Source organism: Bos taurus, chromosome 15, assembly GCF_002263795.3.
Source record: "Bos taurus isolate L1 Dominette 01449 registration number 42190680 breed Hereford chromosome 15, ARS-UCD2.0, whole genome shotgun sequence".
Classification (NCBI taxonomy): domain Eukaryota; kingdom Metazoa; phylum Chordata; class Mammalia; order Artiodactyla; family Bovidae; genus Bos; species Bos taurus.
In genome coordinates, this window is record NC_037342.1 from 16,741,879 (window position 1) to 16,768,611 (window position 26,733).

At 38.9% G+C, this 26,733-nt stretch overlaps 1 protein-coding gene across 3 annotated transcripts in view; it reads left to right on the top strand.

The window, feature by feature from the left end:
- The window catches only part of GUCY1A2 (guanylate cyclase 1 soluble subunit alpha 2), a 586,113-nt gene that overhangs the window by 468,205 nt on the left and 91,175 nt on the right, over window positions 1-26,733 (top strand). The gene's annotated exons all lie outside the window — the stretch shown is intronic.

Here is a 26,733-nt window from a genome sequence, read left to right on the forward strand (position 1 = left end):
AGGAGACAGGGAGCAAGACCATCCCCAAGAAAAAGAAATGCAAAATTGTAAAATGGCTGTCTGAGGAGCCCTTACATATAACTGTGAGAAGAAGAGAAGCAAAAAGCAAAGGAGAAAAGGAAAGATATACCCATTTGAATGCAGATTTCCAAAGAATAGCGAGTAGAGATAAGAAAGCCTTCCTCACTGATCACTGCAAAGAAATAGAGGAAAACAATAGAATGGGAAAGACTAAAGATCTCCTCAAGAAAATTAGAAATACCAAGGGAACATTTCATGCAAAGATGGGCTTGATAAAGGACAGAAAAGGTATGGACCTAACAGAAGCAGAAGATATTAAGAAGAGATGGCAAGAATACACAGAATGACTGTACAAAAAAAGATCTTCACAACCCAGATAATCACAATGGTGTGATCACTTATATACAGCCAGATATCCTGGAATGTGAAGTCAAGAGGGCCTTAGAAAGCATCACTACGAACAAAGCTAGTGGAGGTGATGGAATTCCAGTTGTGCTATTTCAAATCCTAAAAGATGATGCTGTGAAGTGCTGCACTCAATATCCCAGCAAATGTGGAAAATTCAGCAGTGGACACAGGACTGGAAAAGGTCAGTTTTCATTCCAATCCCAAAGAAAGGCAATGCCAAAGAATGTTCAACTACCACACAACTGCATTCATCTTACACACTAGCAAAGTAATGCTCAAAATTCTCCAAGCCAGGCTTCGACAATATGTGAAAAATGAACTTCCAGATGTTCAAGCTGGTTTTAGAAAAGGCAGAGGAACCAGAGATCAAATTGCCAGCATCCATTGGATCATGGTAAAAGTAAGAGAGTTCCAGAAAAGCATGTACTTCTGTTTTATTGACTATATCAAAGCCTTTGACGATGTGGATCACAATAAACTGTGGAAAATTCTGAAAGAGATGGGAATACCAGACCACCTGACCTGCCTCTTGAGAAATCTGTATGCAGGTCAGGAAGCAGCAGTTAGAACTGGACATGGAACAAAAGACTGGTTCCAAATAGGAAAAAGAGTACGTTAAGGCTGTATATTGTCACCCTGCTTATTTAACTTATATGCAGAGTATGTCATGACAAACGCTGGGCTGGATGAAGCACAAGCTAGAATCTAGATTGCTGGAAGAAATATCAATAACCTTAGATATGCAGATGACACCACCCTTATGGCAGAAAGTGAAGAAGGACTAACGAGCCTCTTGATGAAAGTGAAAGAAGAGAATGAAGAAGTTGGCTTAAAGTTCAACATTCAGAAAACAAAGATCATGGCATCCAGCCTCATCACTTCATGTCAAATAGATGGGGAAACAGTGGCAGACTTTATTTTTTGGGGCTCCAAAATCACTGCAGATGGTGACTGCAGCCATGAAATTAAAAGACGCTTACTCCTTGAAAGAAAAGTTATGACCAACCTAGACAGCATATTAAAAAGCAGAGACATTACTTTGCCAACAAAGGTCCGTCTAGTCAAGGCTATGGTTTTTCCAGTGGCCATGTGTGGATGTGAGAGTCAGACTATAAAGATAGCTGAGCACTGATTCTTTTGAACTGTGGTGTTGGAGAAGACTCTTGAGAGTCCCTTGGACTGCAAGGAGATCCAACCAGTCCATCCAAAAAGAAATCAGTCCTGAATGTTCATTGGAAGGATGATGTTGAAGCTGAAAGTCCAATACTTTGGCGACCTGATGCAAAGAGCTGACTCATTTGAAAAGACCCTGATGCTGGAAAAGATTGAAGGCAAGAGGAGAAGGGGACAACAGAGGATGATATGGTTGGATGGCATCACCAACTCAATGGACATGAGTTTGAGTAATCTCTGGAAGTTGGTGGTGTACAGGGAGGCCTGGCGTGCTGCAGTCCATGGGGTCGCAAAGAGTTGGACATGACTGAGCGGCTGTACTTAACTGAACTGACTCTGCATATATGTTAAATAAGCAGGGTGATAATATATAGCCTTTATGTACTCTTTTCCCAATTTGGAACCAATCTGTTGTTCCATGTCCGGTTCTAACTAGTGCTTCTTGATCTGAATACAGGTTTCTCAGGAGATAGGTAAGGTGGTCTGGTATTCCTATCTCTTTAAGAATTTTCTATAGGTTATTGTGATCCACACAGTCAAAGGCTTTAGTGTAGTCAACATAGTAGAAGTTTTTTCTCTTTTCCCTTGCTTTGCCCATGATCAAACAAATGTTGGCAATTTGATCTCTGATTACACTGCCTTTTCTAAATCCAAACCATACATCTGGATGTTCTCAGTTCACATATTGCTGAAGCTTAGCTTGAAGGATTTTGAGTTAACCTTGCTAACACATGAAGTGAGCACAATTGTATAGTAGCATGAACATTCTTTGGCATTGCCCTTCTTTCAGATTAGAATGAAAACTGAGCTTTTCTAGTCCTGTGGCCACTGCCGAGTTTTCCAAATTTGCTGACTTATTGAGTTCATCACTTTAACAGCATCATCTTTTAGGATCTTAAATATCTCAACTGGAATTCCATCTCCTCTGCTAGCTTTGCTCATAGTATCACTTCCTAAGGCCCACTTGACTTCACACTCCAGATGTCTGATGAGTGACACACAATCATGGTTATCTGGGTCATTAACAATTTTTTGTACATTTCTTTTGTATATCCTTGCCACCTGTTCTTAATCTCTTCTGCTTCTCTTAAGTCCTTGCTGTTTCTGTTCTTTATCATGCAGACCCTTGTATGAAATATTCCCTTGGTATATTCAGTTTACTTGAAGAGATCTCTAGTCCTTCCCACTTATTGTTTTCCTCTATTTGACACTGTTCATTTAAGAAGGCCTTCTTATGTCTCCTTGCTATTCTCTGTAACTCTGCATTCAACTGGGTATATCTTGCCCTTTCTCCGTTGCTTTTTGCTTCTCTTCATTTCACAGCTCTTTGTAAAGCCTCCTTAGACAACCACTTTGGTTTCTTGCATTTCTTTTTCTTTTTATGGTTTTGGTCACCACCTCCTGGACAATGTGATGAACCTCCATTCGTAGTTCTTCAGGCACTCTGTCTACCAGATCTAGTCCCTTGAATCTCTTCATCACCTCCATAAGGAATCTGATTTAGGTCATACCTGAAAGGCCTAGTGGTTTCCCTACTTTTCTAATTTAAGGCTTGTTTTGAAATAAGGTGCTCATGACTGAGCCAAAATCAGATCCAGATCTTGTTTTTGCTGAGTATATTTAACTTCTCTAACTTCGGCTGCAAGGTATATAATCAATCTGTATGATTTTGCTATTGACCATCTGGTCATGTCCATGTGTAGAGTTGTCTCTTGTATTGTTGGAAGAAGGTGTTTGCTATGATCAGTGTGTTCTCTTCACAAAGCTCTGTTAGCCTTTGCCCTGCTTCGTTTTGTACTCCAAGGCCAAACTTTCCTGTTATTGTGTCTATCTCTTGATTTCCAACTGCTGCATCCAGTCCCCTATGATGAAGAGGACATCTTTTTCTTCCTGTTCGTTTTAGAAAGTCTTATAGGTCTTCATAAACCAGTCAACTTCAGCTTCTCAGAATTAGTGGTTGGGGCATAGACTTGCATTACTATGATGCTGAATAGTTGCCTTAGAAATGAACCAAGATCATTCTGTTATTTTTGAGATTACACTGAAGTACTACTTTTCAAATTCCTTATGATTATACAGAGGAAGTGACAAATAGATTAAAGGAATTAGAGCTAATAGAGTGCCTAAAGAACTGTGGAGGTCGGTTCATAACATTGTACAGGAGGTGGTGACCAAAACCATCCCCAAGAAAAAGAAATGCTACAAGACAAAATGGTTGTCTGAGGCGGCCTTAGAAATAGCTGAGAAAACAAGCAAAAGTCAAAGGAGAAAAGGAAAGATACACCCATCTGAATGCAGAGTTCCAAAGAATAGCAAGGAGAGATAAGAAAGCCTTCTTAAGTGAACAATGCAAAGAAATAGAGGAAAACAATAGAATGGGAAAGACCAGAGATCACTTCCAGAAAATTAGAGATACCAAGGAAACATTTCATGCAAAGACGAACACAATAAAGGACAGAAATGGTATGGACCTAAAGTAGCAGAAGAGATTAAGAGGTGGCAAGAATACAGGGAATAACTGTACAAAGAGGGTCTTTCTGACCCAGGTAACCACAGTGGTGTGATCACTCACCTAGAGCCCGACATACTAGAGTGTGAAGTCAAGTGGGCCTTAGGAAGCATGACTACAAACAAAGCTAGTGGAGGTGATGTAATTCCAACTGAGCTATTTAAGATCCTAAAATATAATGCTGTGAAAGTGCTGCACTCAATATGCCCACAAACTTGGAAAACTCAGCAGTGGCCACAGGACTGGCAAAGGTCAGTTTTCATTCCAATCCCGAATAAGGGCAAAGCCAAAGAATGTTCAAGTTCAGTTCAGTTCAGTCGCTCAGTCGTGTCCGACTCTTTGCGACCCCATGAATTGCAGCACACCAGGCCTCCCTGTCCATCACCAACTCCCGGAGTTCACTCAGACTCACGTCCATCAAGTCGGTGATGCCATCCAGCTATCTCATCCTCTGTCGTCCCCTTCTCCTCCTGCCCCCAATCCCTCCCAGCATCAGAGTCTTTTCCAGTGAGTCAACTCTTCACATGAGGTGGCCAAAGTACTGGAGTTTCGGCTTTAGCATCATTCCTTCCAAAGAAATCCCAGGGCTGATCTCCTTCAGAATGGACTGGTTGGATCTCCTTGCAGTCCAAGGGACTCTCAAGAGTCTTCTCCAACACCACAGTTCAAAAGCATCAATTCTTCAGCGCTCAGCTTTCTTCACAGTCCAACTCTCATATCCATACATGACCACAGGAAAAACCATAGCCTTGACTAGACAAACATTTGTTGGCAAAGTAATGTCTCTGCTTTTGAATATGCTATCTAGGTTGGTCATAACTTTGCTTCCAAGGAGTAAGCGTCTTTTAATTTCATGGCTGCAGTCACCATCTGCAGTGATTTTGGAGCCCAAAAAAATAAAGTCTGCCACTGTTTCTACTGTTTCCCCATCTATTTCCCATGAAGTGATGGGACTGGATGCCATGATCTTCGTTTTCTGAATGTTGAGCTTTAAGCCAACTTTTTCACTCTCCATTTTCACTTTTATCAAGAGGCTATTTAGTTCCTCTTCACTTTCTGCCACAAGGGTGGTGTCATCTGCATATCTGAGGTTATTGATATTTCTCCCGGCAATCTTGATTCCAGCTTGTGTTTCTTCCAGTCCAGCGTTTCTCATGATGTACTCTAACTACTGCACAATTGTGCTTATCTTACAGACTAGCAAAGTAATGCTTAAAATCCCTCAAGCTAGGCTTCAACAGTACATGAACCAAGAACTTCCAGATGTGCAAGCTGAATTTAGGAAAAGCAGAGGATCCAGAGATACAATTGCCAGCATCTGTTGGATATACAAAAAGCAAGAGAATTCCAACTGGGACAGACTTAAGTTTCTTTGGCTCCAGAATCACTGTGGGTAGTGACTGTGCTCAGTCACTTCAGTGGTGTCCGACTCTTTGTGACCCTATGGACCATACCCTGCCAGGCTCCTCTGTCCATGGGGTTCTTCAAGCAAGAATACTGGAATGGGTTGCTGTGCCCTTCCTCAGAGTATCTTCCTAACCTGGGGGTTGAACCCGTGTCTCCTGTGGCTCCTGAATTGCAGGTGGATTCTTTACCCACTGAGCGACTTGGCAAGCAGGACGATGACTGCAGCCATGACATTAAAAGTCTCTTGCTTCTTGGAAGAAATGCTATGACAAACCTAGACAACATATTAAAAAACAAAGACATCACTTTGCCAACAAAGGTCTATATAGTCAAAGATATGGTTTTTCCAGTTGTCATGTATGGATGTGAGAGTTGGACCATAATGAAGGCTGAGGGTCACAAAAATTGATGTTTTCAAACTGTGGTGCTACAGAAGACTCTTGAGAGTCCCTTGGACAGCAAGGATATCAAACCAGTCAATCCTAAGGGAAATCAACCCTGAATCTTCATCAGAAGGACTGCTGCTGAAGCTAATGCTCCAAGACTTAGGCCACCAGATGCAAAGAACCGACTCATTGGAAAAGACTCTGATGCTGGGAAGGATTGAGAGCAGGAGGAAAAGGGGGTGACAGAGCATGAGATGGCTGGATGGCATCACTGACTCAATGGACTTGAATTTGCGCAAATTCCAGCAGACAGTGAAGAACAGGGAAGCCTGGCGTGCTGCAGTCCATGGGGTTACAAATTGTCTGACATGACTGAGGGACTGAGCAACAACAACTGCATTTCAGTTGACTATGAGAGCTACTCCATGTTTTTCTAAGGGGTTCTTTCCCACAGTAATAGATTTAATGGTTATCTGAATAAATTTGTCCATTCCAGTCCATTTTAGTTCACTGATTCCTAAGATCTCGATGTTCATGCTTGCCATCTCCTGCTTAATCATGTCCAATTTACTTTGATTTATGGATGTAACATTCCAGGTCCCTGTGCAGTGTTGTTCTTTACAGCATCAGACTTTACTTTCACAACCAGAGAGATCCACAACTTAGCATCATTTCTGCTTTGACCCAGCCTCTTCATTCTTTCACAGGCTATTAGTAATTACCCTCTGCTCTCCCCAAGTAGCTTATTGAACACCTTCCAACCAGGGAGGCTCCACTTTGAGTATCATATCTTTTTGCCTTTTCATACTGTTCATGTGGTTCTCCTGCTAAGCATACTGGAGTGCTTGCCATTCCCTCCTCCAGAGGTCACATTTTTTCCAGAACTTTTCACTGTAGCTTGTCTGTCTTGGGTGACCCTACATGGCATGGCTCATAGCTTCCTTGATTTATGCAAGCCCCTGTGCCATAACAAGGCTGTGATTCATTTAGAGGTAAGTTTTGCTAGTTTATCTATATTTATTGATCACTTATTTCTCTACCAGGCACTGGGAAAAGATATAAGGTTACCACAATAAACAAAATAGACGTGGTCAAGTCCAATATTCTTGATGGCTTTCTGAATCATATCAAAAGTCCTTATAATTCTTGATATCCATGGTCTGCCCTTTCCTACGAATTGAAAAAAATGGGAATCTTACTTGATAAGATTTGTTTTTATTTGCATTTTCCTCCTTTTCCTTCTTGTGTTCTTTATTTGCTCCCCAGTCCATGCATGGCTATATAAAAGGTAGACTAAAATGATCTGGTAAAAGAAGCTAGGAGCCACTGCTGTCATTGTGATAGCCACTAGTGATTCAGGCATCTCATTAACCATGCTAATGTCTGTCATTAACTACTTTTTAGATTCATAAAATAATAAATATCTTTTCATTTTCAGTATTTGGTCAAAGTACTCTGAAATATTTGTAAATCCTTTCAATGAGAACATATTCGTTATGGTATGGTACTTTCTAAGACATTTTCAGACATTCACCTCAATGATGTAAGGGTTGCCTGTTAGAGCTGTATACCAGAAGCCAAGCACACAGCAAAATGAGGCCAATATCTACCTCTTATTGACACTACCCACTAAAATATTATGACATCTGTGTGAATAGGTATTTAGGAAGACATGTATATCCTACAGTTATCAAAATTATGCCAAATACTTCAATTTTAAAAGTTATTTCAGTTAGCTAAGTGTATTAGTAAAAAAAAAAAAAAGAAAAAAGCAAGTCATTTTTTAGTATAAAGTGATGCATTTCAATACGCAAATACTTAGGTGGTCCCACAGGGCAGGAGCAATTGCTCAGACACACACATTTAACCTGATTTGGCTTGTTTGGTTAATGTGTTTTCTTTAATTTGACAGAAAAAGTAGTGAAAGGGAATGGAGGAACACCTTAGGCAAGTTTATGACAAATTATTCTTTGCTTAAATGTATTTTTATTATATCTTTTATGAAAAGGAATAAAGAACACAAAGTATATTTCAAATATCCAATTCAAAATATTCTGAGGTTTTAAAAAAAGTGGTTACATTTATATTTACTTCAATATTTGTTGAGACACTATTACATGTAGGAAGTTTCTGGTAGGTGCTGGGGATATAACAGTGAGTAAGACATGGATCCTTGTTTTCTCAGAGCTTAGCACTACATAAAGGACACAGATAGAGGGAAAAAATTAAAATATATTAGCTGCTGCTGCTGCTAAGTCGCTTCAGTCGTGTCAGACTCTGTGCAACCCCAAAGACGGCAGCCCACCAGGCTCCCTCGTCCCTGGGATTCTCCAGGCAAGAACACTGGAGTGGGTTGCCATTGCCTTCTCCAATGCATGAAAGTGAAAAGTGAAAGTGAAGTCGCTCAGTCGTGTCCTAGGGAACAGGAAATGCAGTGAATAAAGTTCATACCAGGGATACCTAACTTCCTAATGGGAGGCTTCCTGGAGGAAGTGGCTTCTAAACTTCAGTCTAAAGCATGGAAACCATCCAGATAAATCAATAATTGAGGAAAACACCTACACTGTTGGTGGGAATGTAAATTGTTGTAGCCAGGGTGGAAAACAGAATGGAAATTTCTTTAAAATTTAAAGATAGAGCTGTAATATGATCCAGTAACTCCTGTAACTACTCCTGTGCATATATCCAGCAAAGACAAAAACTCTAATTCAAAAAGTCACATATACTCCAATTTTCATAGCAGCACTACTTAAAATAGCCAAGACATGGAAACAACCCAATTGCCAATCAATAGACAATTGTCTTCAGAAGATGTGAAATATATTCATATATATGTGTATGTTACTTAGCCGTAAAAAAGAATGAAATTTGTATCAACATGATGGGTCTAAAGAATATCATGCTTACTTAAGTAAGTTAAACAAAGGTAAATATTATATGATATCACTTATATGTGGAATCTGTAAAGTAATACAAATGAATCTGTGTACAAAACTGAACAGACTCATAGGCATGGAAAACAAGCCTATGGATACCAAAGGGGAAAGGAAAGTGGTGAGGTATGTTAGGAGAATGGGATTTACAGATAAAAACTGCTATACATAAAATAGATAAACAACAAGGATTTACTGTATATCACAGGGAACTATATCCAATATCCTGTAATAGCATATAATAGAAAATAATCTGAAAAAAAAAAAAGTGTGTATAACTGAATCACTTTGCTGTACACCCAAAATTAACGTGGTACTGTAAATCAACTATACTTTAATTTTACTTTTTGGCCTTCTATTTATTTTTTCAGCCAAGCTGCCAGTTTCAAATATAATCTGAAATATGTAATGTATAAAAGATTCTTTGAAACTTTAAAGAAATAACAAGTTCTGATGGCAATTGTTACCATCCTTGCCTCAATCACCATCTCATTGGCCCAGAGAAGAAACCAAAATATACAGCATTCAGGGCAATCTAAAATGGGCAGTGTTATTATATACATCATGATCTTTGATGAGCTTCTTCCATATTTTAGACCCACAACTAAACTGTTCAGGGAACTATCATATAAATTGACACCTGAATTCTAAGTTAGAAATTACTGCTCACCCAGATGATACCCTAGAAATGCTACAGGGTAGCTTTGGGATATTATACAAATCATCCTACATTCTGGGTTATTCTTTATGCAACTAATATTCCTGGATTGTAAACAAATGTTGTACAATGGAAATTAGAAAAATTACTCAAACATTTTTTAACATAATCTAGTATTTATAATCAACTCAATCAAGATCTGAATATCCAAGTTTTAGAATATTAATGCCCTTTGTTGCTGGTATTGTTTCTACTTTTTTTGCAATTGTATATTTTCCTGACACTAAGGAAAAAGAGGTTAAAAAATGCAACGTACCATTCCACTTTTTATAACAAATACTAAAATATTTAGTAAGGGGGAAAGTTGAAGTTAAACATCCTAAAGTGAGGATTCAGTATTCCACCTATTTGTATTTTTACCTTGTACATCTGAGAATCTCAAATTTTTAAAAAAATTATTTTTTTTTTTTTCAGATTGAGATTTGGAAAATATTTTCTTTTTTTTTTTATATGTTTTTCTTTTTTTTTAATTTTATTTTTTAAACTTTACAATATTGTATTAGTTTTGCCAAATATCGAAATGAATCCGCCACAGGTATACCTGTGTTCCCCATCCTGAATCCTCCTCCCTCCTCCCTCCCCATACCCTCCCTCTGGGTCGTCCCAGTGCACCAGCCCCAAGCATCCAGTATCGTGCATCGAACCTGGACTGGCAACTCGTTTCATACATGATATTATACATGTTTCAATGCCATTCTCCCAAATCTCCCCACCCTCTCCCTCTCCCACAGAGTCCATAAGACTGATCTATACATCAGTATCTCTTTTGCTGTCTCGTACACAGGGTTATTGTTACCATCTTTCTAAATTCCATATATATGTGTTAGTATACTGTATTGGTGTTTTTCTTTCTGGCTTACTTCACTCTGTATAATAGGTTCCAGTTTCATCCATCTCATTAGAACTGATTCAAATGTATTCTTTTTAATGGCTGAGTAATACTCCATTGTGTATATGTACCACAGCTTTCTTATCCATTCATCTGCTGATGGGCATCTAGGTTGCTTCCATGTCCTGGCTATTATAAACAGTGCTGCGATGAACATTGGGGTACACGTGTCTCTTTCCCTTCTGGTTTCCTCAGTGTGTATGCCCAGCAGTGGGATTGCTGGATCATAAGGCAGTTCTATTTCCAGTTTTTTAAGGAATCTCCACACTGTTCTCCATAGTGGCTGTACTAGTTTGCATTCCCACCAACAGTGTAAGAGAGTTCCCTTTTCTCCACACCCTCTCCAGCATTTATTGCTTGTAGACTTTTGGATCGCAGCCATTCTGACTGGCGTGAAATGGTACCTCATAGTTATTTGTTATTTTTTAATTGAAGTACAGTTGGTTTACAGTATTAGTTTCAGGTGTACAATATGGTGATTAAAAGGTTTTTTTATAGATAATACTCCATTTAAATCTATAAAATATCGACTATATTCCCTGTTCTATACAATATATCCTTGCAGTTTTTTTTAGGTATACAGTATATATATTAGTGTCAATGTACAGCAAAGTTAGACAGCTATGCATATTTTTTTTCAGATTCTTACCCCTTAGAAGTTATTACAAAATATTGACTATAGTTTGTACTATACGGTAGGTCCTGGTTGGTTGTCTATTTTATATATGGTACTGTGTATAGGTTAACCTGAATCTCCTAAATTAGCCCTCCCCTCATTTTCTCCCTTTTGTTTGTTTTGTCTGTGAGTCTATTTCTGTATTTGTATGTAAGTTCACTTGTATCATTTTTTATATTTCATATATTTTTATATTCCACATATAAGCTATATCATATGATATTTGTATTCCTATGGCTTATTTCACTTAGTATGATAGTCCATTTATGCTGCTACAAATGGTCCTATTTCATTCTTTTTATGACTGAGTAAAATTTCATTGTATAAATATACCACATCTTTATCCATTCACCTTCAGTGCACATTTAAGTTACTTCCATGTCTTGGCTACTGTACATACTCCTGCACTGAACACTGGAGTGCATGAATTTGTTCAAGTTATGATTTTCTCCAGATATATGCACAAGAGTTGCTGGGCCATATGGTAGCTCTATTTTTTAGTTTTTTAAGAAATGTCCATACTCTTCTCTGTAATGGTTTGATCAGTTTACATTATACCAACAGTGGACAAGTGTTCCCTTTTCTTCACATCTTCTCCAGAATTCATTGTTTGTAGACTTTTTGAGGATAGCCATTCTGACAAGTGCAAAGTAGTATACCTCATTGTAGTTTTTATTTGTATTTCTCTACTAGTTAGAAATGTTGAGCATCTTTTCATGTGCCTTTTGGCCATCTGTATGTCTTTTTGGAGAAATGTCTATTTAGAATTTTTGCCCATTTTTGGATTGGATTGTTTTAATAAATGAAGTATAGAGTAAGAAAAAATAGAAATGATAAATGAAACTAAAAGCTGGTTCTTTGAAAAGATAAAGCTGATGAACCTTTAGCTTCATCAAGAAAAAAAAAATGGAGAGGACTGAAATCAATAAAATTAGAAATAAAAACATACAAGTTACAACTGACACCAAAGAAAAACAAAGGGCCATAAGAGACTACTGCAAGCGACTTTATGCCAATAAAATGGAAAACATAGAAGAAATATAAAAATTCTTAGAAAGGTACACTCTCCCAAGACTGGACCAGGAAGGCATAGAAACTATGAACAGATGAATTAGAAGTACTGAAATTGAATCTGTGACTTAAAAACTTCCAAAAGACTGAAGTCCAGAACTATATGCCAATAAAGTAGACAACTTGGAAGAAATGGACGAATTCTTAGAAAAGTATAACCTCCCAAAACTAAACCAGGAGGAAATAGAAAAGCTTAACGGACCCAGCACAAGCACAGAAATTGAAACAGTAATCAAAAATCTTCCAACAAAATAAAGCCCAGGACCAGATGGCTTTACAGGTGAATTCTACCAAAAATTTAGAGAAGAGCTAACACCTATCCTACTCAAACTCTTCCAGAAAATTGCAGAGGAAGATAAACTGCCAAACTCAGTCTATGAGGCCAATATCACCTTGATACCAAAACCAGACAAAGATACCACACAAAAAGAATACAAGCCAATATCACTGGTGAACATAGATGAAATAATCCTTAACAAAATACTAGCCAACCAAAGCCAACAACATATTGAAAGGATCACACACCATGATCAAGTAAGATTTATCCCAGAGAAGCCAGGATTTTTCAAAATCTGCAAATCAATCATTGTGATATATTACATTAACAAGATGAAGAATAAATACCATATGATTATCTCAATAGATGCAGAAAAAGGTTTTGACAAAATTCAACACCAATTTAAGATAAAAACTCTCCAGAAAGTGGGAATAGAAGGAACATGTGCATGTGTGCTATGTCCCTTCAGTCGTGTACAACTCTCTGCAACCCGGTGGACTATAGCCTGCCAGGTTCCTCTGTCCATGGGATTCTCCAGACAAGAATACTGGAGTGGGTTGCCATGGCCTTCTCCAGGGGATCTTCCTGACCCAGGGATCGAACCCACATCTCTTAGGTCTCCTTTATTGGCAGGTGGATTCTTTACCACTAGCACCACCTGGAGGAGAAGGCAATGGCACCCCACTCCAGTATTCTTGCCTGGAAAAATGCCATGGATGGAGGAACCTGGTAGGCTGCAGTCCATGGGGTCGCTAGGAGTCGGACACGACTGAGCGGCTTCACTTTCACTTTTCATTTTCATGCATTGAAGAAGGAAATGGCAACCCACTCCAGTGTTCTTGCCTGGAGAATCCCAGGGACGAGGCATCCTGGTGGGCTGCCGTCTATGGGGTCGCACAGTCAGACACGACTGAAGCGACTTAGCAGCAGCACCACCACCACCTGGGAGGCCCTAGAAGGAACACACCTCAAAGTAATAAAGGCCTTACATGAAAAATCCACAACTAAGCTTTTGATCAATGATGAAAAGCTGAAAGCATTTCCTCTAAGTTCGGGACCAAGAGAAAGATGTTCGCTCTCATCCCTTTTCCTCAACATGGTTTCAAAAGTCCTAACCACACTACTCAGAGAAGAAAAAGAAATAAAAGGAGTTCAAGTTGGAAAGGGAGAAAGAAAACTGTCACTGTTTGCAGATGACATGATAATATACATAGGAAATCCTAAACATGCTGTCAAAAACTATTAGAGTTCATCAATGAATGTTGTAAAGTCATAGGATAAAAAAATTAATACCCAGAAATCTGTTCCATTTTTCTATACTAACAACAAAAAATTATAAAGAGAAATTAAGGAAACAATCTCATTTACCATCTCATCAAAAAGAATAAAACTTCTAGGGAAAAACCTAAGGGGGCAAAAGACCTGTACCCTGAAAACTGTAAGATGCTGACACAAACACATGGAAAAATATATACTGTGTTCTTGGATCGGTAGAATCAGTATTGTCAAAATGACCATGCTACACAAGGAAATCTACAAGATTCTATGCACTTCAGTTCAGTTCAGTCGCTCAGTCGTGTCTGACTCTTTGCAGCCCCATGAATCGCAGCACGCCAGGCCTCCCTGTCCATCACCATCTCCCAGAGTTCACTGAGACTCACGTCCATCAAGTCAGTGATGCCATCCAGCCATCTCATCCTCTGTCGTCCCCTTCTCCTCCTGCTCCCAATCCCTTCCAGCATCAGAGTCTTTTCCAATGAGTCAACTCTTCGCATGAGGTGGCCAAAGTACTGGAGTTTCAGCTTTAGCATCATTCCTTCCAAAGAAATCCCAGGGCTAATCTCCTTCAGAATGGACTAGTTGGATCTCCTTGCAGTCCAAGGGACTCTCAAGAGTCTTCTCCAACACCACAGTTCAAAAGCATCAATTCTTCAGTGCTCAGCTTTCTTCACAGTCCAACTCTCACATCCATACAGGCCTTAATAAAAATACTCTTAAAAGTCGGGGCAAATTTAAATCTTTTATCAGGTATCATACATACTTAAATAACCACATATACATATTTAATGTCTTATAAGTAGGCAGTAGTGAAGTTGAGCCATATTGCTATATCCCCCAGCAGTCTCTAATATTGTTTTCAGTCCCATCCACCATTCATAGGGTAATATCCTCCCTATTTAAAATATAGAAATTATATGTTACCATACCAGTGATAAGAATCACTTTTTGGTCAAATACTTCCTATAAAGTGAAATTTATCTATGATTGGCACCTCTGTAATAATCAAAATGAACCCAGTAAGACTTTTGCTGTCAGTGCTGTTTGTTGATACCACTAGACTAGAGACTGAGGCCACTGACAAAAGAAAAAAATGTCACAAGAGAATATTTCCCCATTTTCTTGCACATCAGAGAAACAAGAGGAAATTGTAAAAGCTACATAGATTATGTGAGTTGATAGCATTGTTCCTAAGAATTCTGAGCTTTTGAAATTAGAACTTAAAACATTAATTGATTGTTTCTTGTCATAAATATACTGTTACAACCAACAGAATAAGATAAAACTATGTAAAAGGAAGTTCTATTAATCTGATTTTATGGGTAAAAGGACAATTTTATGATAAAACTTTATAATAAATAAATGTTAACCAATTCCTGTATAAGGATGAAGTACTTGTTTTCCTCAATCTTACCTAAGAATGTGAATAATCATTTTAATCTCCTTACTATTGTAACAATTAAAAACTTTTCAATAGCTTGAAATCTTTTTTCCCAGTTTATTTATATATAATTGACATACAGCACTGATAAGTTTAAAGGATACAGCATAAGTCAAATCATTATGCTGTAATGATTTAGTGAACATGTAAGTTTAGTGAATATCTCATATATATATATATATATATATATACACACACACACACACATAAATTTTTAAAACAGAAAAAAATCCTTGTGGTGGGAACACAAGGATTTAGTCTCTTAACAACTTTTGTAACATAGAACAATAGTAACAATATTGATCATATATTGATCATGCTGTACATTACACCTCTAGTACTTGTCTTACAACTAGAAGTTTGTACTTTTTGGTTCTCTTCATCCAGTTCTCACTACTACAATTCCTACCACTGGAAACCACAAAAAAAGATCTGATTCTGAGATTTTGTTTTTTTTTTTTTTTTTTTTTAACTATAATTGACCTTCAACAGTATGCAAACTCCTGTCACACAACACAGTAATTTTGGCTGTTCAGAACCTTTGGTGTTTCCACAAATGCAATTAGTGTTTTGATAAGAATTGCATTGATCTGTATTGTCCAATTGCCTTGGATAATCATTTTGACAATATTCAGTCCTCCAATCCATGAATATGGTATATCTTTCCATCTGTTTGTATCTTCCTCAGTTTCTTTCATCAGGGTCTCATAGTTTCTGAGTATTTGGTTAGGTTTGTTCCTAAGTATTTTATTCATGACAGGGAAGCCTGGCATGCTGCAGTCCATGGGGTTGCAAAGAGTCGGACACAATTGAGCGACTGAACTGAATGCAATTACATATAGGATTGTTTTCTTAATTTCACTGATATGTGATTTAGAACATAGAAATGCAACAGATTTTCATTAATTTTATCTTCTGTTACTTTTCTGAATTCATTGATGAGTGCTATATAGGTTTTGGTGGCATCTTTAGAATTTTCTATGTAGACTATTATATCATCTGCAAACAATAATAGTTTCACATCTTCCTTTCCAATTTGGAATCCTTTTATTTCTTTATCTTACTGATTGCTATGGCTAGAAGCTCTAATTGTATGTTGAATAAAAGTGGCAAGAATAGGCATCCTTGTCTTATTCCTAATCTTAGAGGCAATACTTTCATTTTTTCACTGTTGAGTATGATGTTGGCTATGGGTTTGTCATGTGTGTGTGCTCAGTTGGTTCAGTAGTGTCTGACTCTTTGCAACCCTGTGAATTGTAGCCTGCCAGGCTCTGTCCATCAGGTTCTCCAGGAAAGAATACTGGAGTGGATTGTCATACCCTCTTCCAGGGGATCTTCCCTACCCAGGGATCAAACCTGCATCTCTTACATCTCCTGCATTGGCAGGCGGATTCTTTACCACTAGTACCACCTGGAAAACCCATAGGTTTGTCATACCTGATCTTTATTATGTTGAGGTGTGGTCCTTCAATAACCACTCTGTTGAAAATTTTTATCATCATAAATGAATGTTGAATTATGTCAAAAAAATTTTCTGCAGCTGAGATGATTATATGATTTTATTCTTCAATTTGTTAATATGGTATATCATATTGATTGATTTGTAGATATTGAGCCATCCATGCATCCCTGGGATAAATCCCACTTGTTTTTGGTGGGTCATCTTCTTGAATTCTGTATGCTAACATTTTGTTGATTTTTTTTTTGGCATCTATGATCATCAGTGATATTGGTCAGTAATTCCTTTTTTTATAAGGTAGATTGCTTATCCAGCTTCTCTTAGTTCTGGGACTTTATCTTGTGCCTCTGTTTGGATCATAATCCTCTGCTGTCGCATTTTGCCTAATTTGTTGTTTTTATTTCTATGTGTTAATATTGAGTAGGTTGATAACATTTTCCCACCTTGGGGAAGTGGCCATGGTAGGAGACTTTCTATGTGCTTTAGCAGTGCACTCCCCTCTGGTCACCAATTCTCTATGCTCTAGGGGTGCCCCCTTTGTGAGCTATGTAAATTCTTTTCCTGTGACTGGCTGACTACTGTATATGGTCTGGTAGGCATGATTGGCCTTGTTCTGGTCAGTTGCTGGGCTCTGCTTTTGCAGTGGCTACCAGCCCATGGCAGGCAGGGTAAGGTCACAAAGCAGCTAGTGACAGGGTCCTGGGGATGCCTCAGGGTTAGTTCTGGCCCACTTGAGGGTGGACCTTGGTTCCAAGATTGGTGGTTATGGAATTGGAAGATCCAGATCTCGTGTCAGCCTGGTATTGGGCAGGGCCAATTTCCCACACAGCTGGCTGCAGCACAGGTGTCCCCAAACTGGTGTAAGTCTGCTAATGGGTAGGACTGGATCCTAGGGATTGTGGGGCCCAAGGTTATCCCAGAGCTGGTTTTCTCCTGCTGGTAGATGAGACTGGGGCCCAAGGGGTCCGTGAGCTGATTCAGCCTGCTAGTGGATCGGCTAGGTCCTGACACAGCAAGTTGTGGGATTGTGGTCGTCTTGATGCTGGTGTCTGTCCACTGGTAGGCAGAGGTATGGCTTGGTCCCAGGAGAATTTTGTGACTGGTGTTAGCCCAGTAGTGGGAAGAGCTTGGTCTAAGAGTCTCTAGCTGCAGGGTCCTGGTGGTCTTGAAATAGTTGTCTGCCAGCTGGTGGCAGGACTGGGTCCCACAATGACTGGGGGTACAGGGGGTCTTAAGGCAGTGCCCTGCTGATGGGAGGGCCTCTGTCCCTGGCCAGGTAGCTGCTTGTCCTGTGGTATCCTAGTCTTAGTACAGACATGCTAGTGGGCAGAGCTGGGTCCTAATGCTAAGAAGCTAGAGGGAGCGTCTCAAAATTCTGCTTGCCAGCACCGTCATTTTTCTCAGAGAAAGAATCCCCCCAAATTGCTGCCACATTGTTTGTTCATGTCCCTAAGGTGAGACCCAGTTGCCTTGTGCCTCTCTCCACAATCAGTAGGTGGATCTGAACCAGGCTTTTTTTCAAATTACTGATCCTGTTCTGGGTCCCAGAGTGTGTGAGATTTTATGTGTGCCCTTTAAGAGTAGTATTTACATTTTCCATAGCCCTCTGGCTTTTGCAAAAGTAAGCCCTTTCGACCTTTGAAGCCACATATTCTGGTGGCTTGTCATTCCTGGTATAAGACCCCCAGGCTGGGGAGCCTGGAGTAAGGCTCACACTTCTTACTCTTTGGGGAGAACCTCTGCCATGTAACAACCCTCTCATTTGTGGGTTGCCCACTTGGGGTATTGATCTTGACTGTTCTGTGTGTCTGATCTTCCTACTCGTCTTGTTGTGGTTCCTTCTTGATATTTTAGTTGTACACGATCTTTTCCATTAATGGTCTTTCTTATCATGGATAAGTTGCTCTGTAATTTTGGTGTGCCCATGAGAAAATGTGACCTCAGAGTCTTCCTACTCCACCATCTGGCCACTTATAAAAGCTAAAAATAATTAATCACATAAATCTAAGGACCATACTTAAATGCATACATCAGTAAACAGTTAACTGGCAATTTTCTGCTAGAAATTTTCCTTCTTTTTCTACTGCATATTTTCTATTTTGATTTGAGTATTTTGTCTTGCTCAAGCAGGACTATTTCAGGAGCATAATGTTAATCATGATTTTAGTTTCACTTGGACATTCCAGAACTAGTAAATCTATTTGTTGTTGGTGTTGTTCAGTCGCTCAGTCATGTCCAACTCTTTGTGACCCCATGAACCGCAGCACTCCAGCCTTCCCTGTCCTTCACGTCTCTCAGAGTTGACGCAAACTCCTGTCCATTGATTCTGTGGTGCCATCAACCATGTCGCCCTCATCTCCACCTGCCTTCAATCTTTCCCAGCATTGATAGCTGATGGTGAATGGTGCCGGTATTCATGGTCTCCAAAGGAGAGGGATTCACTGAGATGCGGTCTCAGTCACTCAGAGTTTCATGTAACAGTTTCATTAAGGAGAAAAAGGATAGAGAAATCTTCCAGTAAAAGGCACTGGAAGCACGTAGGAGAGGACCCACCTCACTAGTTTAAGCAGGGCATTATATAATTTTCAACTGGCTGCTGAGAATAGATACAAAGAAAGTCTCAAGGTCATAAAAGTTACACCAGACCTTTTCCCAAGGCATACATCCTGAGACAACTTTAGTACAAGATTAACCAGAAGGAATGAGTTCTGGATAACTGTGTTGCTGAGAAGCAGGTTTCCAGGCAAGATTTGTTACCATTATAATCATTAACATAGATTAAGAAAAGCATAATGGGGTGTAACGGAGAAGGCAATGGCACCCCACTCCAGTACTCTTGCCGGGAAAATCTCATGGACAGAGGAGCCTGGTAGGCTGCAGTCCATGGGGTCGCTAAGAGTCGGACACGACTGAGTGACTTCACTTTCTCTTTTCACTTTCATGCATTGGAGAAGGAAATGGCAACCCACTCCAGTGTTCTTGCCTGGAGAATCCCAGGGACGGGGAAGCCTGGTGGGCTGCCATCTATGGGGTCACACAGAGTCGGACACGACTGAAGTGACTTAGCATAGCATAATGGGGTGTAAGAAAAGCATTTTCCATGAGTAACATGTATGATTGCTGTGTATTCATTAGCCCCAGATCTAAAGAAAAGCCAGTTCTCTCAGGCAAGATACATTGTTGCACAAGGCTTAAGGAAAGCATAAGGGAGAATCTTCACCTCCTCCTTAAAGGACCCTGGACTGCCTATCAACCTGCCTAAGTTAGCTCTCTCAGCACCAGGGTCTTTTCCAATGAGATGGCTCTTTGCACCAGGTGGCCAAAGTATTAGAGCTTCAGCTTCAGCATCAGTTCTTCCAGTGAATATTCAGGTTTGATTGGTTTGATCTCTTTGCTGCCCAAGGGACTCCCAAGAGTCTTCTCCACTGCTATCTATTTACTAAATTGTAAATAAGCACGTGACTTCATCCTTCACACCATAGCTTTGCAATGGCTACCACCAAGTGTGGAAAGGGAAATTTTTTTTTCAGTGCCTACTGTTGTCTTATAGTTTACCTCATTTGATTTTGCCAGCAGCCCCTCTGAAAAGGTACTATGGTTATTATTGTACACATAACTTTTGATAGGCTAGTTAACTTGACTAAAACCACATAGCTAGTGAACAGAAAGACTTGAGTCCTTGTTTTGCAAATGACAGAATAAAAAAGATGACACAATTAAGGAATGCATTGACTCATAACTGAAAAGCTAAGAGGTAGGACTAACTTCACCTGAGGCTAGAGACAACTAAAAATATGATGTTACTATGACTTTGATTTCTCTTTTGTTCCCTTTGGTTTGCCTACTCCATGTTAGTTTCCTCCTCAGGTTCCATAAGGTGGCCCCCTGAAGCTCCAAGCCTCAGCATCATAGTTCCAAAATGGAACCCTGTGTTCTGTTCAAAATGTGTTACACACCGTCTTGGGGAAAAGAGATCTCTTCTTGTAGCTCTCCCATAATTTCTGAGATTCTCTCTCCCATTAGCTTAAATTTGTTCATGTTTCTCCACACTAAATCTTTCTGACTGGCCTACTCACCACATCCTCAAATTGCCTAGTATATCCAATGTCTCTGTGTTTTTACTCGTGTTAATGACCTCACTTAAAATGCCATTTAAATTTTTTTAATTAATTATTTAAACTAATTACTAACACTGGAGGACTGACACACACTTACCAGTCAGGGCCTACTCCTGGACCTGGAGTAGGAGAAAGAAAATGGCCTAAAGAAAATCATAGTGCTATTGGCTTGAGAATGCTTTCCACTATTAAGTAGATAATGGAACTGGGAATGCTTATAAAGTCTATACCTTTTGGGTTATTCAACAAAACTACCCAAACATAATCTCTGCTTTCGACCTACAGCTAGCATTTAATGGACAGAGGCCAGGGACTCTTAGCATCCTATAATGTACAATACAACTTCTCCCTGAAAGGAATTATCTGACCCAAAATGTCAATAGAACTAAGACTGAGAAATCTTATTCTGTATGATCTGCCAGGCATAGTCTCTCAGCTTTATTCCCTGTCTCTCTCTCTTACTTTTTCTTTAAGCAAGAGCCACATTGAATTGCCTTCCTTCAGTGCTGAAATGTACCAAATCTCTTTAGGTTTTAGGATCTTTGCCTGTTATTTTCATTCTACCTCCCACTCCTCTAAGTACAACTCTGCCACCCCTTTCCACGTAGCCAAAATCATTCCTTCTTCAGCACTAAGCTCAAAGATTATTTAAGGGCGATTTCATGTCCCTGACTTGGTCAACCCTACCCCTCTACTGCCTACATACTGCCTTCTTTTTTAAAAAACTTTTTTTAAAGTGCTTTTAAAAAAACACTTCAATTGTTTAGCATTTACTATAATTTCAATTAGCTACTCTTTTACTTCAAATGAAAACTCCCAGAAGAAAGGGTACATACATTTTTGGTTCTTCTTTATACTCTGAGTATCTAGTAAAGCATCTGGATGGCATTTCAGGTAAGGCTATTAACATGAGTAAAAACTCAGAGGCATGGGTATACTAGGCATTTGGGGGATATGGTGAGTAGGCCAGTTAGAAAAATTTAGTGTGGAGAAGCCACGTGGCACTAGTGGTAAAGAACCCACCTGCAAATGCAGGAGACATAATAGATGCAGGTTTGATCCTTGGGTCAGAAAGATCCCCTGGAGGAGGGCATGGCAGCCCACTCCAGTATTCTTGCCTGGAGAATTCCTATGGACAGAGAAACCTGGCAGGATACAGTCCGTAGGGTCGCAAAGAGTCAGACATGACTGAAGCTACTGAGCACACACACAAGCATGAACAAGGATGGAAGAGGGGTGGAAGTCTTCTGATCCTGGATTTAATGAATGTATAACATTTTTTTTTTTTTGAGTTTCAATTGTAAAGCGCTAGTCCTTCTGTGTATGTAAAGTAGGCAAACCAGTTTAAATCTTTTTTTTTTTTTTTCTTTTTTTACTGTCTTCTTTGGTCTGATAGGCCTTGTAAAAACAGCCCAAGAATATATATATATATATATATTTAGTTTGGGTATTTTTTATAGTGCACTAAACCCTGAGTCAACTAACCTATGGTCCATAGCTAGCTCTAACACTAATTTGTTCTTTTCATTGTGCTTCTTTTGACTTTAGTTTATTTATAAACTGAGGGAGCTAGACTAATGGATCTGTGCTGCCCTCCCAATCTAAACATTCCTACTTAAGTAAATCAAAACAGTTTTGACTAGCTGAGGTTGAACTATTTAAGTCTTCTCTTTTTAAGAGTTTTCAAAGAAATATTATCTTAAAATGCAGTTGTTTATGTTCCTTGGCAAATAATCAGTAGAGTATAATGAAAATAACTGGACCTTTTGATTATTGGGAATTTTGATATACTTCTAAGTTTTGCATTATTTCATACACTTCATATAAGTATGGAAGATTGAGTAATAGATATCCTAACTTCAAGATAGGTCTTAAAGTTATTGTGTTTTTCAATAAATCCCTAGGACAAGCACAATTTTTTTCATAAACTTTCTCTAAAAAGTGAAGTCTAGTGTTATTCACCAAAGCACTGATCTTATTAAAGCATGTATTGTATATCTGTTTAATGCAGGGTTTCTCAATCTCAGCACTATTGCTATTTTAGCCTGGAAAATTCTTTCACATGAGGAAGGTATCCTGGGAATCTCTGTGAATGTGAAAGTAGCTCAGTCATGTCTGACTCTTTGTGACCCCATGGACTATACAGTCCATGGAGTTCTCCAGGCCCTAATACTAGAGTGGGTAGCCTTTCCCTTCTCCAGGGGATCTTCCCAACCCAGGGATCGAACCCAGGTCTCCTACATTGCAGGAGGATTCTTTACCAGCTGAGCCACAAGGGAGGTCCTAGCTCTACTGAAAAGATGCCAGTAGTTCTCCATCCTGGTTGTGAAAAAAAAAAAAAAAAACTCTCCAGACATTGTCAAATGTCTACTGAGGGGCACAGATGGCCCCAGTTGACAACTACTGGTTTAGTGCAAAGAAGTCCTCTTTAACTAGGGTATACTGACTAGATGGATGCAAATGTTACTGATGGTTAACCAATTGAAGTTTAATCTTGCCAAAATGAATCTAAATCCCTCACTGCCAGTTAAAAGTAGCTCTCTACTTTGCCTACCTGCTACATGCTTTTGGAAGATTCTGAATGTGGCAATCAGTGATTTCTTTATAACATAACAATTACTAGGAAATCTCAAAAAGTTGTTTAGAAAAGTAAAAATAAAATAATGAATAGAGTCTTATGATTAAGCTTGTAAGTTCTTAACGGTATCTCCTTACATCCAAGAGTAAATAATTTTCTGAGTCCTGTTCCATTATAAATAGTGACAGAAACAGTGAATCTGAGCAATTTTTGTGTTTGTTGATATTCTTGTGCATATTTTATAGTAGTCTTCTAAGAGATAAGGGTTTTTCAAAATTACCATTTCTCCAGCAACCTTTCTCAAGAATACTGGGGGTTTTGTCTTCAGTATTTTTTTGGTTATAATAATTATCATTATGATAATTTGGTTTTAAAACAAGAAACAGCTTCAGGTCTTTTGAAATGAGGCAGAGGTGAAACCATATAACCCTTCCATATAGTTTATCTGAGGTATAGAGTCTTCTTCTGAGACTAAAAACACAGAATATAGAGGCTGTACAATGTGTCTACTTGATAATTTCTGCTGTCTTTCCACTTAAAAAGATCAAAGGTCCAACCTGACATCTTTATTTGTCAACATTTAATTATCAATAACTTAACAATATTTAAGGTCTGGATGTTTTTAGGCAGTCCTAAAATTAATTTAATATAATAAACCCTCTGAAAGCAAATAGAAGCCCAAAGATATATAATAATATTTTGTCAAAATGCCTTGCTAATATTAGAAAACAGTGCTTTATGCTTGTTTATAAGGAATATTGCTGCTAAGTCGCATCAGTCATGTCCGACTCTGTGCAACCCCATAGACGGCAGCCCAACAGGCTCCTCTGTCCCTGGGATTCTCCAGGCAAGAGCACTGGAGTAGGTTGCCATTTCCTTCTCCAATCATGAAAGTGAAAAGTGAAAGTGAATTCGCTCAGTCGTGTCCAACTCTTAGCGACCCCACGGACTGCAGCTCACCAGGCTCCTCTATCGATGGGATTTTCCAGGCGAGAGTACTGGAATGGGGTGCCATTGCCTTCTCCGATAAGGAATACTACCATTCATTATATAACTGAGCAGGACCCTATGGGGTTTTCCTGGGACAGGCCTTCCCACATGTCCTCTCTGAGGTACCTAGATAATAATGTTTGATGTGCATTTCCTGGGTTTCACAATTATGAATCCCTGCCCCTCACCAAATGGAAGCTGTTAACTACTTCATGATCATGAACACATAGCGCTGTGCCTCCTAGTGCCTGATAATGTTAACTGTTGTGACCCCACCCTGTTACCTCACCATCAGCCAGAGAACTCTGCATGAACTGATCACATACACATACCTGGCAACCCCCCTCCTTCACCTGACTTTTAAAAATGCTTTGCTGAAACATTTTGTGGACCTTGAAATTTTTTTGGAGCATGAGCTACCTGTCTCCTTGCATCACTCAGCAACAAAACTTTCTCTGCTTCAAACTCCAGCATTTTGGTTTGTTTAGCCTCACTTTGTGTCAGGCATAAGAGCTTATGCTAACAATTGCCTTTTTTAACTTTTAAATCCAAATAGACAATCTCTCATGAGAAACAGGCTAAATTTTTAAGGTAACTTGCATTCCTAAAATAATATATGTCTCATCTCTGCTTCCACCAAATGTGGAAAAACAGGGGCTGCATTTTTACTCCCACCATCAACAATTAAAAATATGGACAAAATGTACAAAAGAACAGTTTCATGATGTTGGACATTAGGCAGTGGAAGGCAGTGATGCCTGAGAGTCGAGAGAACAAGAGGAAACATATGATTTCCCTGGCATATTTTGGGGGTATGTTCAAGTTGTTTAGGGAAAGACAAATCAGGAGGAACTCAACAAACTCCCCCAGTTGAAGAGTTGAAGCTGAGAGTCTATGAAGACCAAGAAAGCTAGAATTCATGGACAGAGTACCACTAAGAGAGTTGCACAGAGACTACCAGAGATCTTCCAATGGGCCTCCTATATGTTCCTTAAATTACCAATAATTGTTTGTATGTGACAAAACTACCTTAGCCCAGTGGGGAAAAAACACCTGAAAAGATTAAGAAAAAAATTCCCAGAATTCACACAGGACTTGGAAAAAATGACTAATCCCACCAGGAAGACTGAAAAACCTCATAAATCATATGCATTTGGTATAATACTCAGAAGGTTCTCCCCTCAGTAGTGGGAAATAGTCCCACATGAAACACAGCTCATGACTTGCCTAACAAATTTTAAAAAGCAAGACTTGGAAGAAAAAAGAAAAACTGTTTCCAAGTACCTTGACCCCATCCAAGGACAAAGTTCAAATATATATATAAGAATATAAAAATAACCAGCATTCAACAAAGTCAATTCATGTTATCTAACCAAAAATTACTAGGCAGAAAAGCTGAAAAATATAGCCTATAATAATGAGAAAAATTTGTCAATCAAAATTGACACAGAACTGGAGCCTATGGTAGAATTAGTAGGCAAAAGTATTAAAACAGTTATTTTACTAGTATTCTGTATGTTCAAAAATTAATTTGACACCTGAAAGATTTTTTTAAATGTTCAAATTGAATGTTGAGAAATGAAAATCTCAATATCTAAAAAGAAAAATGCACTGGATGTGATTAGCAAAAGATAAGGTTTTACAAAGAGAAGATTAGTAAATTTAGAAATAGAAATCTAAAGTAGAGATGAAAATATTTTAAATGAACAGATAAAAAGAAATATAAACATTTAATTTACAATTATGTTTAACGCTATGAAGGAAAAAGGAAGGTTTTATGTGAGAATAACTGGAGGGAGAACATTTAGAGCATATTAGGTACAAATAAACCTGATTTAACATAAAACACAATTGGATTCATGTAGAAAATTAAATGTAGTGTTTTTTCTTATAATAAACCATTCATTGATTTTTTTCCCACAACATCTGTGTTCACTGATAGTATAATAGTCCAGATATGGCTGATAAAAATAACTAAGACCCCCAGTTCCTGACTTTGAGAAGCTAGGAGTCTAATAGTTCAGCAGTACCTAGACAGTGTATTAAAAGCAGAGACATCATTTTGCCGACAAAGGTCTGCATAGTTAAAGCTATGGCTTTTCCAGTAGTCATATGTGGCTGTGAGAGTTGGACCATAAAGAAGACTGAGCACCAAAGAATTGATGCTTTCAAGTTGCAGCACTTGTGAGCACTCTTGAGAGTCCCTTGGACAGGAAGGAGATCAAACAAGTCAATCTCAAAAGAAATCAACCCTTTCAGATTCATTGGAAGGACTGATGCTGAAGCTGAAGTTCCAGTACTTTGGTCACCTGATGCAAAGGGCCAACTCACTGGAAAAGACCCTGATTCTGGGAAAGCTTAAGGGGAAGGAGCGGGTGAAATGGTTGGATGGCACCACTGA